Source organism: Globicephala melas, chromosome X (genome assembly GCF_963455315.2).
Source record: "Globicephala melas chromosome X, mGloMel1.2, whole genome shotgun sequence".
Taxonomy (NCBI): Eukaryota; Metazoa; Chordata; class Mammalia; order Artiodactyla; family Delphinidae; genus Globicephala; species Globicephala melas.
In genome coordinates, this window is record NC_083335.1 from 49,944,764 (window position 1) to 49,960,538 (window position 15,775).

Genomic DNA, 15,775 nt, shown 5'->3' on the forward strand with positions numbered 1-15,775 from the left:
TGCCTCTGGACTATGAACTTCATAGTGTTTTTCTCCCCAATTAGATGGGATAGGATGGCTAGAGTGGGCTGGAATTGCAATTCATCAGTTACTGTTCAGGTTTTACTATCCCAGCCCTGGTTCCTTTATTGGCTTCCACTCATGAGTCTCTGCTCTTGTAACTGTAACTCATATTCACTTGTCTGTCTCTCCAATTTAGGAGGCAGTGGTTTGCCCTGTGTCCTCTCTTCTCTTCTAGATCCAAGAAGAGTTGTTGATTTTTCAATCTGTTAAGCTTTTTACTTGTTAACATGGAGTGTCAACTTCCAAGCTCCTTACATGTAGAACTGGAAATTGGAAGTCTCTAAAGGGTTTTAAAATTCACTCCAATTGTTTTATATTCCAATATCCTCATCTGTGAGTTTTGTTTAATTGTCTTTCAATAACATGAAAATGTGAAGAATTTATTTTTTCACAGAGAGTACATCGGTTAAACAATCTTAAGTCTGTGTGTTTCCAATAAGCCCTTTTGGATATCTTCACATATGAATGAAAACTTGATAGGGTATAAAATTCATGGGTGATAACTTTCACTGAGTAAAACTCTGTAAACCTTGTTTTATGCATCAAATACCTTTATTATTTTAAAATAATCTATTTGTATAATTTTATGAGTACTATACAGTTTTGATGATAGTGGTTTTATGATACATTTTAATAGCTGGTGAAATGAGTCCTCACTATTTGCATTTTTATTATTTTATTGGATATACTCAGGCATTTTTTATTTTATATAATCTTTTAAATTATTTTAAACCAATTTCAAGAATTCCAGTCCCATACACTTTTCTAAATGAAACTGCATTAAATTCATAAATTAATTTTGTCAGAATTAATATTTTCATGGTATTCACTTTCCTTCTAAACTCATGACACATTTCTAGTTGTTCTGATATGATTTTATGTTCTTCAATTTGATGTTTTGGTAACAGTTTTATTGGGATATAATTGACACATCATACAATTTACCCATTTAAGTGTACAATTTAATGACTTTTAGTATGTTCACAGAGCTGTGCAACCATAACCACAATCAAATTTAGAAAATTTTCATTATCCCCCAAAGAAGCATTATACACTTTAGCTATCTTCTGGCAATCCTCCCCATTTACCTTAACCTAAGGGACCCATTAGTACTCTCTGTTTCTATGGATTTGCCTACTATGGATATTCAATATAAATGGAATCATATTATGTGTGGTCTTTTGTGACTGGCTTCTTCCCCTTAATATAATGCTTTCAAGGTTCATATGAGTTATAGCATGTATCAGTATTTCATTTATTTTTATTGCTGAATAATATTCCATTCTATGGACATATGACATTTGGTTATCCATTCATTGGTTGATAGATATTTGGGTTGTTTTCACTTTTTGGCTATTATGAATATTATGAACATTCATGTACAAGTTTTCATGTGAACATATATTTTCACCTCTCTTGGGTATATAACTCGGAGTAGAATTGCTAGGTCATATGGTAAATCTATGTTTAAGCTTTTGAAGAGCTGCCAGACTGTTTTCCAAAGTATCTGCACCATTTTACATTCCTTCCAGCAGTGTGTAAAGGTTCCAGTTTTTCCAATTCTTTGTCAACACTTATCTTTTTGATTATAGAAATTCTATTGGTTGTGAAGTGGAATCTCATTATAGTTTTGATTTGCATTATCCTAATAATTACTGATGTTGAGCATCCTTTCACATATCTATTGACCATTAGTATATATTATTTTGAGGAATGTCTACTCAAATTCTCTGCCTATTTTATAATTCCATTATTTGTCTTTTTATTATTAAGTTCTAAGAGATACGATTTGCAAATATCTTCTCCCATATTCTCTCCCATTCTGTTAGTTGTATTTTCACTTTCTTCATGGAATCATTTGAAGCACAAATATAATCTTTTAGTTTAATAGATTGTAATGAAATCCAATCTATTTATATTTTTCCTGAGCTAGTTTACAGTAGGTACAGAAGAGTCTCCATTAGTAAAAGAGTGCATGCCCCATTATGTGAATACTTTTAAAACCTCTGCTTGTACATATTTAATAATGTTTTATTAGCCAAAACAATTCACATGACCAAGGCGAAACTCAAAGGTAGAAAGATATACTTAACTCCTTAATGGGGGGAACTGCAAAATATTGTGGCTTATTTTGGCAAAATCTATCACATCCTTAATTAAGTGACACTTCTACTATGATGTTTCATTCCACAACTAAGAACCAGGACTCTGAAACTTGTCTAAGCTCAGTTCACAATACTTTTTTGAACACTAAAAATTAGGCTTTTCAATTTGAGTCAACTATACAGGTCTATTGCCTTTGGTTCATCTATAACTTGCTTATCCTATTACCTGCCACAAAGAATCCAGAATGCTTTCAGACTGAGCCACCCCAGATATAACACTTTCATATCACCATGCTTTCTTAGGACACCTAACTTACTCTAGGTTGTCTTATATTTATTTATATACTTGTCTTTGCTACTAGATCATGAATAACCTTGAGGGAAGGGATCATATATTACTTCTCTATCTCTGACAGTCTTGCCCATGACCCTGTCTCTTGTCTTTTCTCTATATTTGTAGAAACCACTAAACCAGAGCACAGATTCTCATTTTATTTTTGTTTGTTTAGCCTTGCCACACTTCCAGATAAAAGATTTGGCTACATAGATGTTCCATAAGTTATTTACCACAATTAGAGTTTAGATTGGGCTGTGGTTGTTACAGATTTCCCATACCTATGGAAACTTCATTCAACAAACTGATCCAGTAAGAACATCTGACCACTGAATCATTGAACTTTATACACTGTTGTTCTATGTATTTATTTGCAATAATCAGCTCACTGTAGTTTATCCAGATGAAGGGCATATGGAAAAGCTTTAATGAATGGGTTTCTAATTCCATTTTTCTTAAGGGAAATTTCTTCATTATTGGTTGCTGACTATTCTCTCTCTCTCTCTCATTGTTATTATTCTTTTTTAATGAACAAATGGTCCCATCTTTGGCTACTATGAGCCCCTTCAAGTTGACTTCTGTGGGATGTTTTTTGTCATGATCCTAATAGTTTTTGATAGCTTCTTAGATTTCAGACATGACAAGGTGCTCTAAATTCAATTTGTACATTTCCTAATTCATACCGGAATTAGCTATTTCTCCAAACTTCCTTCTTTTAGTAGAACATTGTATTTATAGACCACTCTTTTTTTGTGCTAGGAATGCTCATTGAAATTGGGTTGGTTGTTTCTCCTATTTAATTATCTAAGGCCTTTGTAGAATATTAACAGGTTTGAAAAATGATGAACTGTATCTTGTCTCTAACTTTAATAGCAATGTTTCTAAAGTGGTAGCATTAAGGATAATGCTTGTTGCATATTTATAATAGATTGCCTCAATCAGGTTAATGAAGTTCTCTTGTTTACATATTTTGGTAGGTAACTTTCTCAGGTTAGGTGAAGTCTCTATCTTTATGTTCTGAAAAAAAAAATTAACATGAATGTGTATTGAAATTTAATTGAATGATTACATCTGTTATTACAATCACATAGGTTCTTCTGAAATCATTTTATACGATATATTTGATTAATATATTTTCTGACCTAAATATTTTTTGCTTTTTGAAAATAAACTTTTCTTGGTCATGATATATATATATATATATATATATATATATATATATATATATATATATATTTATATATAATTTTTTTTAACATGATAGAAAAAAAATTTTATTGTTGTGGAATTTTTATATGTATACTCATAATTGACATTAGTCTATAATTGTCTTTCTTTTACTGATTTTTTCTCCTGAATAAATTAAGGATATATTTTCTAACCTATGAAAAATTTTAAATTATATAGGAATTATCTTTTTTCTTTGTATTTTTGGTAAAAATAATCTGGAACTTTTATGTGTGTTCTTTCAATTATTGATTAAGTTCCATTGATTCTCTATTTCTCTTTTGGTCTGTTTTACTAATTTTTTTTGAGGTATTTATCTCATTTAGTTTCAAATGTTGGATAAATTTGTTCATAGTATTTTCCGATGAATTTTTTTGTTTTGTTTTGTTTTTTTTTGCAGTACACGGGCGTCTCACTGTTGTGGCCTTTCCCGTTGCGGAGCACAGGCTCCAGACGCACAGGCCTAGCGGCCATGTCTCACGCGCCCAGCTGCTCCACGGCACGTGGGATTCTCCCGGACTGGGGCACGAACCCACGTCCCCTGCATCAGCAGACGGACTCCCAATCACTGCGCCACCAGGGAAGCCCTCTCCAATGAATTTTTAATATCTATACTGTCTTTCTAGTTATACTCTCCTTTTGTCCTTAATTTTATTTATTTGTATCTACATCTTTTCTTTCCTACTGATCAGTATTTCTTTCTATGTCTTTCCAGAGAACAAGGTTTTGTTTTCTTTATTTTTAATTAATTATTTGTTTTTATCTTTATAATTTTTCCTTTTCTTTTATATTTAGGTTTAGTTTCCATCTCCATGACTCTAAGTTGAATGTTTTAGTGATGAATTTTCAAAATTAAAAAAATATATATAATTTTTGTATAAATTTCCCTCTAAATAACAGTTTAGCTACATCCCCTAATTTTTTTGTAGTGCTCATTAGGATTCAGATTTAAATATTGTGTAATTTCCAGTATAACTACCTCTTTAACTCACAATTTATTGAGAAGGACATTTTAAAGTTTCTAAATATTTCTCAACTATATTCACATTGTGATATTTTATTTACTTGCATTTTGGTCAAAGGATGTTATCTTTATTATGTAACTTTTCTGACTTTTGTACGTCATTTTGACCATTACATGTTTATTTTTCATTCATGTTCCCTGCATACTGTTCTTCAATATATATATTCTGTATTTGGAATTCAGCGTTCTCTCTCTCTCTCTCTCTCTCTCCCCCCCCCTCTCTTTCTCTCTCTCTCTCTCTCTATATATATATATATATATATATATGAATATATATATATAAATATATATGTGTGTATGATGTGTATGTATATGCATGTATTAGATCAACCTTGTTAAGTTTGTTGCTCCAATCTTCCATATCTTTACTAATTTTGAATGTTTGTTGTTGGACCTATCATATTAAAAAAATGCCCAGGTAGGAGTCATATTTCTGTACCTAAGGAAAGTGATAATAGAGTAGTTTTGCTTACTAATGTGATATGAAAAATTCTTCAAAAATCAGGAAAGAGATAATTGATAAATATGATATACATTTTTAAATTATTATTGAAGTTTTATGCAGTATATAGTAATGTTATATGGTATTAATTCACAATTTTTTTGTCTAAAGCTTTTGCTAAAATAATTACAGTATCAATGTCATTATTACTTATTATCTTCATAATTCACATGATTATCATCATGATAATTGATACCTTTTTTTGAGTCTCATTGTATGGTAGACACAGAATACTTTTTATACAACATTTTTTTTTTGGCTGTGCCAAGGGGTATGTGGCTCCCAGATCAGAGATCAAACCCGTGCTCCCTGCAGTGGAAGCACAGAGTCTTAGCCTCTGGACCACCAAGGAATTCTCTATATACACTATTAATTCCTTATGAAAGTTCTCTGAAAAATCTGCTAATACAGCTGCCATTTGTAGATGAGGAAACTAAAGGTAAGAGGCTATGTAACATATTCTAAATCAAATAGTTTTACGTACCAGAGCTGGGGTTGTGAGCAAAAGGGGCCGGTTTTAAAGTCTTTGCTATTTGCTTCTATTCTCTATACTTCAATGCATAACCAAGTTGTTTTTTCATATTTTCTCACAAAGATCATCTTTCTATTTATAGCTATAGTGCCCTGTGTGTGTGTGTGTGTGTGTGTGACTGTCCAGCCACAGACACCTTTCCTTACTTTGATCCTGATACCTGAGCCTGGGTCACACAAACCAGGCTGAACTGTTCAAGCTGTGCTTTCCTCGTGTGGCTGGACACAGACATAAAACTGCAGAGAACACAGATTTTCAATCTCCTTCTTTCTGCTTACCTAGAAGTCTCCTTCAGGCTGTAGGCACCTCAGTGGGGTTACTATCAAGCTAAGGATGGTGACCTGCAGTTACAACATAAGAAGTAAACAAATTTCCAAATAAGGAGTTTGTTTCAAGGCTGTTCCTCTGTACTTGTATAAGCAATCCCAAATAAGAAACTGCTTTTCCCCCTTAGGGTAGAAAGGTAGAAGGATTCCTCCACAATCTAGGCAAAAAGCAAGATCCTAACTATATCAGGGTGAATAACCCTAACCTCGGATTGGGGTTCTTCAAACAAGGGAGTAAAAATCCAACATCAAAATTTCTGGATCATTAAGTTATGCATGAGAGTTTTTCACACTGAATTTCACTTTTATGTGCTTTCTTGAGTTTAAGAACCTATTTACCCACTAACATTGTACATGTTTTACCCATCAGTATTATTCTTAAACAAATGCTCTTTTGACCTTTGAGAAATACATTTTTAATTCCTTATCTCACACTAAGATAAATGTATCTATAACTTGAAGAGTTACCAATCCAAGAATATTTGTATGCTAATCAAAATCAAAGTCCAATATTTAGAGGCAACAATATGGAATTTCAAGAATTACCTTCTCTATAAGCATTGTTTTTTTCCCGACCCTTGAATTGTATTATTCAAGAGCATCACTTACAAAGTTTACTGACAAGACCATCCCCTCAAAACAGACATAGCATCTTCAGTTGCCCTTAAATTTTTTCTTTCTGTACCTTGCTTACAGGTGCTTCACATTTGATCACCAGAGGCTAATTACTTCATTTTCCTTCCACTATCAGTTTTATATGCAATCTCTCTCTTTATGGAACTGTAAAAAACAGAAACATCAATTACATAGAATTGGGAGACAAGAAGGGGGAGGATAGGAGAGCCCAATGGAAAGAGAAAGGCTCCTCTTCTTTCCTGGCAACAACTCAACCAGTGAAAAACCATGGACTCTTTGTTTACTATAACCCTCCCAACTTCCTTTTACCCTCTATAAGTTCTTTTTTTATATACGTGGGCCTCTCACTGTTGTGGCCTCTCCCATTGTGGAGCACAGGCTCTGGACACACAGGCTCAGTGGCCATGGCTCACGGCCCAGCCGCTCCACAGCATGTTCCCGGACTGGGGCACGAACCCGTGTCCCCTGCATCAGCAGGTGGATTCTCAAGCACTGCGCCACCAGGGAAGCCCTATAAGTTCTTTTTTAAAAAGTTTTTATTGGAGTATAGTTGATTTACAATGTTGTGTTAGTTTCAGGTGTACAGCAAAAGTGAATCAGTTATACATATATATGTATCCATTATTTTTCAGATTCTTTTCCCATATAGATTATTATAGAATATTGTGTAGAGTTCCCTGTGCTATACAGTAAGTTCTTGTTAGTTATCTATTTCACATATAGTAGTGTGTATAGGTTAATCCAAATCTCCTAATTTAACACTTCCTCCCACATTTACACTTTGGTAATCATAAGTTTGATTTCGAGATCTGTTTGTTTCTGTTTTGTAAATAAGTTCATTTGTATCATTTTAAAAATTAGTTTCCACATATAAGTGATATTATATGAAATTTGTCTTTCTCTGCCTGACTTACTTCACTTAGTATGATAATCTCTAAATCCATCCATGTTGCTTCAAATGGCATTATGTCATTGTTTTTACAGCTGAGTAATATTCCATTTTATATATATATATATATATATATATATATATATATATACCACATCCTTATCCATTCCTCTGTCAATGAACATTTAGGTTGCTAACCCTCTATAAGTTCTCTTCCCCTTGCTGCTCTATGGGGACTTGAACTTGGCTCACCATGGTTGCAGACTCTGAATTGCAATTCTTAGCTAATCCTGAATAAACCTATTTTTGCTGGAGAAATAGCTGGCAGTCTATTTGTTTTAGATCAATAGAACTGAACAACTTTGTTTCAGGATTAGTGGATAAATGTGTATTATAGGTATTTACTATAGATGAGCATATATTGTTACTGTTTGCTCATGGAAGGTGCAAAAAAACTGTTGAGGAGACTGGGAATATTAGATGCAGTATAATTTAGTGGGTACAGTCTTGGGTATTGAAATTAGTCAGATCTAGATGAAAACTACAGGCACATCTCAGAGACATTGTGGGTTCAGTTTCAAACTACCACAAAAAGGGAATATCAAAATAATGCAAGTCTTACCAACGTTTTGGCTTCCCAGTACACACAAAAGTAATGTTTACACTATACTGTAGTCTATACTAAGTGTGCAGTAGCATTATGTCTTAAAAAACAATGTATATACCTTAATTAAAAAATAGTTTGTGGCTAAGAAATATCATCATCTGAGCCTTCAGCAAACCATAATCATTTTGCTGGTGGAGGGTCCTGTCTCAAAGTTGAGAGCTGTTTACTGATCAGGATCGTGGTTGCTGGGGTTGGGGTGGCTGTGGTAATTTCTTGAGATAAAGCAACACTGAAGTTGGACACCCTGATCAACAATTTCCTTTCACAAATGATTTCTCTGTAGCATGCAATGCTGTTTGGTAGGATTTTACCCACGGTAGAACTCCTTTCAAAATTTGAGTCAATCCTCTCCAACCTTGCCACTGTTTTCAACTAGGTTTATGTAATATTCTAAATCCTTTGCTGTCATTTCAACAATCTTCATGGCAACTTCACCAGTAGTAGAGTCCATTTCCAGAAACCACTTTCTTTGCTCCATAAGAAGCAACTCCTCATCCACTAAAGTTTTATATTTATAACAAATAAAATAATAAGAAAGCTTGAAATATTGTGAAAATTATCAAAATGTGACACAAAAACACGAATTGAGCAAGAACGGTTGGGAAAAATGGTGCCAATAGACTTGCTTAATGCAGGATTGCCACAAACCTTCAATTTGTAAAAAACACAGTATCTTTGAAGCACAATAAAGGGAAACACAATAAAATGAGGTCTGCCTGTATATCAATTGTCCTTATTAGAAGTACGATGTTGAACAAATCATTTTAACACACTTATTCTCATAGGAGGGTTAAACAAAATAATGTATATAAAGTGCTGGGCAAATAGTAAGTACTCAGTAAATGTTAACTAAACCAAAACAAAAACAACCCCAATGGAAACTTAGAAGTGCACCTGGATTTCATAGTCCTGTTGAGAATTAGATTGGGTCATTAATCAATTTAACTTTGCTTTCCACAGCTAAAATGTATTTGTAAACTATTTATACTTTATAAAATGAAGACATTAGGTAATGACTACAACTCAGACCCTAAAGCAAACTTCCCTTGATTTTATGTGTTTGAATTTTTCATATAAACTCTCTGCGTCAGAACTCTGCTAATGTTTAAGTCACATGCTAGCCTTCTTGGATCAGTTTTGCATTCTTGACCATTCATTCAATAAATAACAATTTATCTTATATCTACTATGTACCATGACTGTATTATTTGTGACTAGTGTAAAGTTGCATAAGATGTTGCCACTGCTTTTAAGGTATGCACAGGTTTAGTAGAGGAGGCAGATATGTAAACAACTAATGATAACAATAGTTATCTGTATGAAAATCACTTGTTATAGAAAGTGCAAGTGACAAATATCATAAAAAAGGTTGACCTGGTGGCGCAGTGGTTGAGAGTCCGCCTGCCGATGCAGGGGACACGGGTTTGTGCCCCAGTCCGGGAAGATCTCACATGCCACAGAGCGGCTGGGCCCGTGAGCCATGGCCGCTGAGCCTGCACGTCCAGAGCCTGTGCTCCGCAGTGGGAGAGGCCACAACAGTGAGAGGCTCGCGTACCGCAAAAAAAAAAAAAAAAAAAAATTGTTGACCTGAGTCATGACAATACTTAGTGTGGAATAGTAAGATTCATAAACTTTATCTTATGTACAAAATTAGGACAATAGAGCAAGGAGCACAGGGAGATGGGTGCCAAGTTGACCTCTTCCTGCAGTGGGATATAACAGAGCCATACAATGTTTTGTCACTATTAGCTATGTAATTATGAGCCTTACTTTTATCTTCTGTAAATTGGGGTAATAAAACTTTCATTTCAATATTTATTCTGAGGACTTGTTCTTTCACCCAACAATATTTATTAAATCATTATTCTGCCAGACAGTGTGGTAAGTGGTGGATTAAATAAGACAATGTAAATAATGTACTTAATACATGGCAGGCCCTCAATAAAACACAATGATATAAGTGGTAGTAATCAACTAACAATAATAACAGTTATAATTTATTGAATATGTTCTATGTGATACTTACCTTCATTATTTGGAAATGTTTCCCACAACTCCCAATATCACTATTAATAATATTATTCATTATATTATTATATAAAATTATATAATAAAGTTGTATATTATAACTGGATTCTTATATATTAATATAAAATTGATATTATTAATACTAATGTTATTTATACTGTATTAGATAATATAATAATTGCATTATAAATAGTAATACTTCCCTTATACAAGTGAGTTAACAGAAAGGTGAACCTTTCTCCCTAAAGTAATATGTTAAAGCACTGGTTTGTTGAAGCTAAGACTAACGTTTCTTCTAATTTAACATGCTGCTTTTGATAAATAAAATTTTTAGCTTCTTAACTAAAGACATAAATTCAAGTCTAAAATTTTTTTTTATTTTTAGGAGCATAAAATTTGGATAATTTTAGTGGATAATTAGCAAATTCCTACCGATTTTTCCTTGAATTCGTTGTTTAAATGGATGATCTAAAGGAAAAGTAACTGGACAATATTATAACCCAATCCAACATTTTTAGTGTTTTTAGCCAATATTACCTTGTTTATTGTTTTTTTTAACATATTTTTAAGCAAGAAATTCAAATTAATTTTTAGACAGAAGAGAGGTTATTTAACATTTTAGAATGGATTATCTCTTTTTGAAATTCTTGCCCTCAAATATACTGCTTTTCACATGTAGGCAAATCAAAGCTTTTATACAGTATGTTTAATTTTTAAAAAATATAAAATTCTATTAGGGCAAGATATTCACACTGAATTGTGTAAGATAATTTTAATTAAATTGTGATTTCAAGATAAACAAAAGAGTATGTCAATATCAAATATTTGCACAAGCAAAATTAAAGATCTTCCAAGATCTCTGAGGACTTTCCCCTTATTATTAAAACACTGCTGGAAATAAAGTACTGTCAAAGGTTTTCCAATTTTATTGTGATTCCTGAAAAATCCATTGTTGTTGAGTGATTGTAATGTTTAAGGAATCTAAATTAAATGGTGACACAGGATTATTAAATATTAAATATAAATATTATTAAATATTAAATATAATATTAAATTCCAATTATTACAGAAACTAAAATGTATCAGCAATCAACTTTCTTCATCAAAATTGAAATGTCATCAAGAAATATTCAGAGTTCATTTGACTATGAACAATAAAAACATTAATTATTTAGAGTATAAATTTGCGAAAATTTACTGTGAAGAGTCTAATAGTAATTGTTTTAGACTTTGTGGATTTCATGGTCCCTGCCAAGCTACTACTCACCTCTGCCATTGTAGTATGAAAGTAACCAAACACAATACATAAACAAATGGGCATGGATGTGTTCTAATAAAACTTTTCTTATTGACACAGATTTGAACTTCGTATATTTTTTTTTCCTGAGCTTGAATAATCAGTTATATTTTTTATTGAAGTCTAGTTAATTTACAATATTGTGTTAAAGTGTACAGTAAAGTGATTCAGTTATGTAGTTATATTCTTTTCCATTATAGGGTATTACAAGATACTGAGTATAGTTCCCTGTGCTATACAGTAGGATTTTGTTGCTTATCGATTTTATATATAGTAGTTTGTATCTGCTAATCTTAAACTCCTAATTTATTCCTCCCCCCACCCCTTTCCCTTTGGTAACCATAAGTTTGTTTTCTATATCTGTTTCTCTTCGGTAAATAAGTTCATTTGTATCATATTTTAGATTGCACATATAAGTGATATCATATGACATTTGTCTTTCTCTCTTTGAATTACTTCACTTAATATGATAATCTCTAAGTCCATCCATGTTGCTGTAAATTGCATTAGTTCATTTTTTTTATGGCTGAATCATATTCCATTGTATACATATACCACATTTTATTTATCAATTCATTTGTTGTTGGACATTTAGGTTGTGTTTCCATGTCTTGGCTATTGTAAATAGTGCTGCTATGAATATTGGGGTGCATGTACCTTTTCAAATTATAATTTTATCCAGATATATGCCCAGGAGTGGGATTGCTGGATCATATGGTGACTCTACTTTTCATTTTTTAAGGAACTTCCATACTGTTCTCCATAGAGGCTGTTCACAAAAGATTCAGCTCATTCCCTTCCTTCACACATAATATTTTCACTACAGTCTCAGGGAGGGCAACACAAAAATCTCATCTAGTGACTATGTCAAGCTCTAAATCCAAGATGCCTGAATTAGGCACAGATAATCTATATATCAGATCTAGATGTGACTCTTCCTTATGTGAAAAAAAATAAAATATAAAGAAAAATTATCTGTTTCCTGCACATACTCAATTTATGATGATTGAAAAGGGACACGATAATACTAATAAACATCTTCATTATGAAGGGGGAAGGATGGGAAACCTACACATGCTAGTGGTTAAAGCTTCCACATAGAAGTTTATATATATATATATCAGTTCTCCTCATATTTTATTGGCCAAACCAAGCCATGTGGCTATACAACACTTCAGTTAAAGAGTCTGGAAAATGCAATCTTAATGTGACCCTGGAAGGAAGGGAGTCTGAAATAGGCAGTGTAGAACATTAATAATTACTGTAAATTATATATAGGGATATATGAAACCACAATATCAAAGTAAAAAAGGAAAAGTATCAATAACTGTTTTTTTTTCCATTCCCTGAAATGCAGACTTCACTTGTCAGACTTTGAATACATCCAATCTTTTAATCAGACCACAAGGAGAAATGATCAGTTTACTTCATTATGTAAGACCAGTCACAGGTGACTTTTGCACAGCATTTTTATATCCCACGTTAGAGGCAATATAGACAAAAGACAAGGAGTTGTGATAATTGAAACAAAGGAAATGTGAAGTTTAGAGTGCAACATAAATTTATTTTTCATGTTTAGAACATCCTCGTGTTTTCATCTTCTTGGTTTTAATATATTTTGTTTACATTTCAGAATTTTCAAACTTTATAAAACATAGCACTGTGCATATAAATCACCTCAGATCCTTGTTATGTATACAGCTATTGGACCTTACTCCTTATTAGGTCTGTTGTGGGTCTCAGGAATCTACACTTCTAAAAAGCATTCCTGGGACTTCCCTGGTGGTGCAGTGGTTAAGAATCCACCAGCCAATGCAGAGGACAAGGGTTGGAGCCCTGGTCTGTGAAGATCCCACATGCTGCAGAGCAACTAAGCCCGTATGCAACAACTACTGAGCCCACATGCCAAAACTACTGAAGCCCGTGTGCCTAGAGCCTGTGCTCTGCCACAAGAGAAGCCACAGCAATGAGAAGCCTAAGCACTGCAACAAAGAGTAGTCCCCACTCGCTGCAGCTAGAAAAAGCCTGCGTGCACAATGCCCAATGCAAACAAAAATAAAATAATAAATAAATAAATTTATTTAAAAAAATAAAAAGCATTCCTGATTATTCTGAAGTGGGTGATCTGTGCAAACCCCATTTATAAATGAATAAAATAGAGTAACTAGATTCAAAGTAATCCAAGAATTTCTGAATTATTTTGCAGTGAAAATCTATATTAATATAAAATTCATATTCCATATAAATAAATAACTTACAGAACATGGCATATTTCATGCTAAAATAGATAAATCAGTTATGAGTAAAGTTAATTCCTTACTGAAAAAATCACATCACATTTTGAAACTGATATACTAGCTGTTGAATTAAACAGATCACCTTCTTTATCAGGTGTATCATGTATTGAGTAAGTTATATAAACTGCTAAATTAGATGTCCTGCTTGAATGTGATACATCACCCTATGAACCAGAAGATAACCTTCTAAATTAGATATATAACTTGCTGAATCTAATATCTAATACACTAACTCAAAGTTACCACCCACTAATTCATGAGTATTCAAATCATCTATTCTCAGGTTGCATATATATTTAAAGAACTAGTGCATGTCTTACATCATCGTTATCTCAGATTTTACTTGAGGAAGCCCCTACAGATTTTATTTTGCTTTAATGTTTTAAGAGTTTGATCAATTTTCTTCTACTTGTTATATTTAAGCCACGAGTTGTCTGGAGAAAATGGAGATATATCTCTGCATGAATTATGGAAATATATATTTTTAGTTAAGGAATCTAAACAAATACATTATTTAGTGAGTTCTATTTATTGTTGCTCCTTCTGTGCTATGCAAACACCAAATCTAAAAGTAGAAAATGAGCAGAAACTTACCTGCTAAATTAGGTCTATTTAAACTAATGATATTTTGGTGCTCTGTAAAGATCCTCCAGGTGGGGTTGTGACTGGTTTAAAACTCACATTGAACAAGAATGTTGCTATTATTTGATTAATATATTAAAATATATTGATATTTTTATTGTGGTGAAAATCATATTTGAAATAAATATGATTGTAAATTCAGACATACTGCATTTGACTACAATACAATCTATGTACTATATCTATTGGTGTCTGTATATCATGCTTAATGGTCTTCCAACTATGTAGACTGCCTAGGCTTAGCATAAATCTCAATAGCATCCTATTATTCAAGTGTGATTTGGGGAGTGTATAAGAATTAATTGGAATATTTAAATAAAATGATTATAACAGATATTTTCTCAAATATATCACCTTCTATATAATTATTCCATCACAATCAATGTTTAATCATTTGTTTATTTTGTGAACTATTTTAAAACATAATTTTTTATGTCAAAATCTAGGGTTATCTTATTTTTTGAAATTTAGAGGTGACTTGAAACATTATTCTCCCTCAGAATGGGAGAAAAATATTTGCAAATGAAGCAACTGACAAAGGATTAATCTCCAAAACATACAAGCAGCTCATGCAGCTCAATATCAAAAAAACAAACAACCCAATCCAAAAATGGGCAGAAGACCTAAATAGACATTTCTACAAAGAAGATATAGAGATTGCCAACAGACACATGAAAGAATGCTCAACATCATTAATCATTGGATAAATGCAAATTAAAACTACAATGAGATATCATCTCACACCTGTCAGAATGGCCATCATTAAAAGATCTACAAACAATAAATGCTGGAGAGGTTGTGGAGAAAAGGGAACCCTCTTGCAATGTTGGTGGGAATGTAAATTGATACAGCCACTATGGAGAAGAGTATGGACGTTCCTTAAAAAAACTAAAAATAGAACTACCATACGACCCAGCAATCCCACTACTGGGCATGTACCCTGAGAAAACCATAATTCAAAAAGAGACATATACCAAAATGTTCATTGCAGCTCTATTTACAATAGCCAGGACATGGAAGCAACCTAAGTGTCCATCAACAGATGAATGGATAAAGAAGATGTGGCACATACATACAATGGAATATTACTCAGCCATAAAAAGGAACAAAACTGAGTTATTTGTAGTGAGGTGGATGGACCTAGAGTCTGTCATACAGAGTGAAGTAAGTCAGAAAGAGAAAAACAAGTATCGTATGCTAACACAC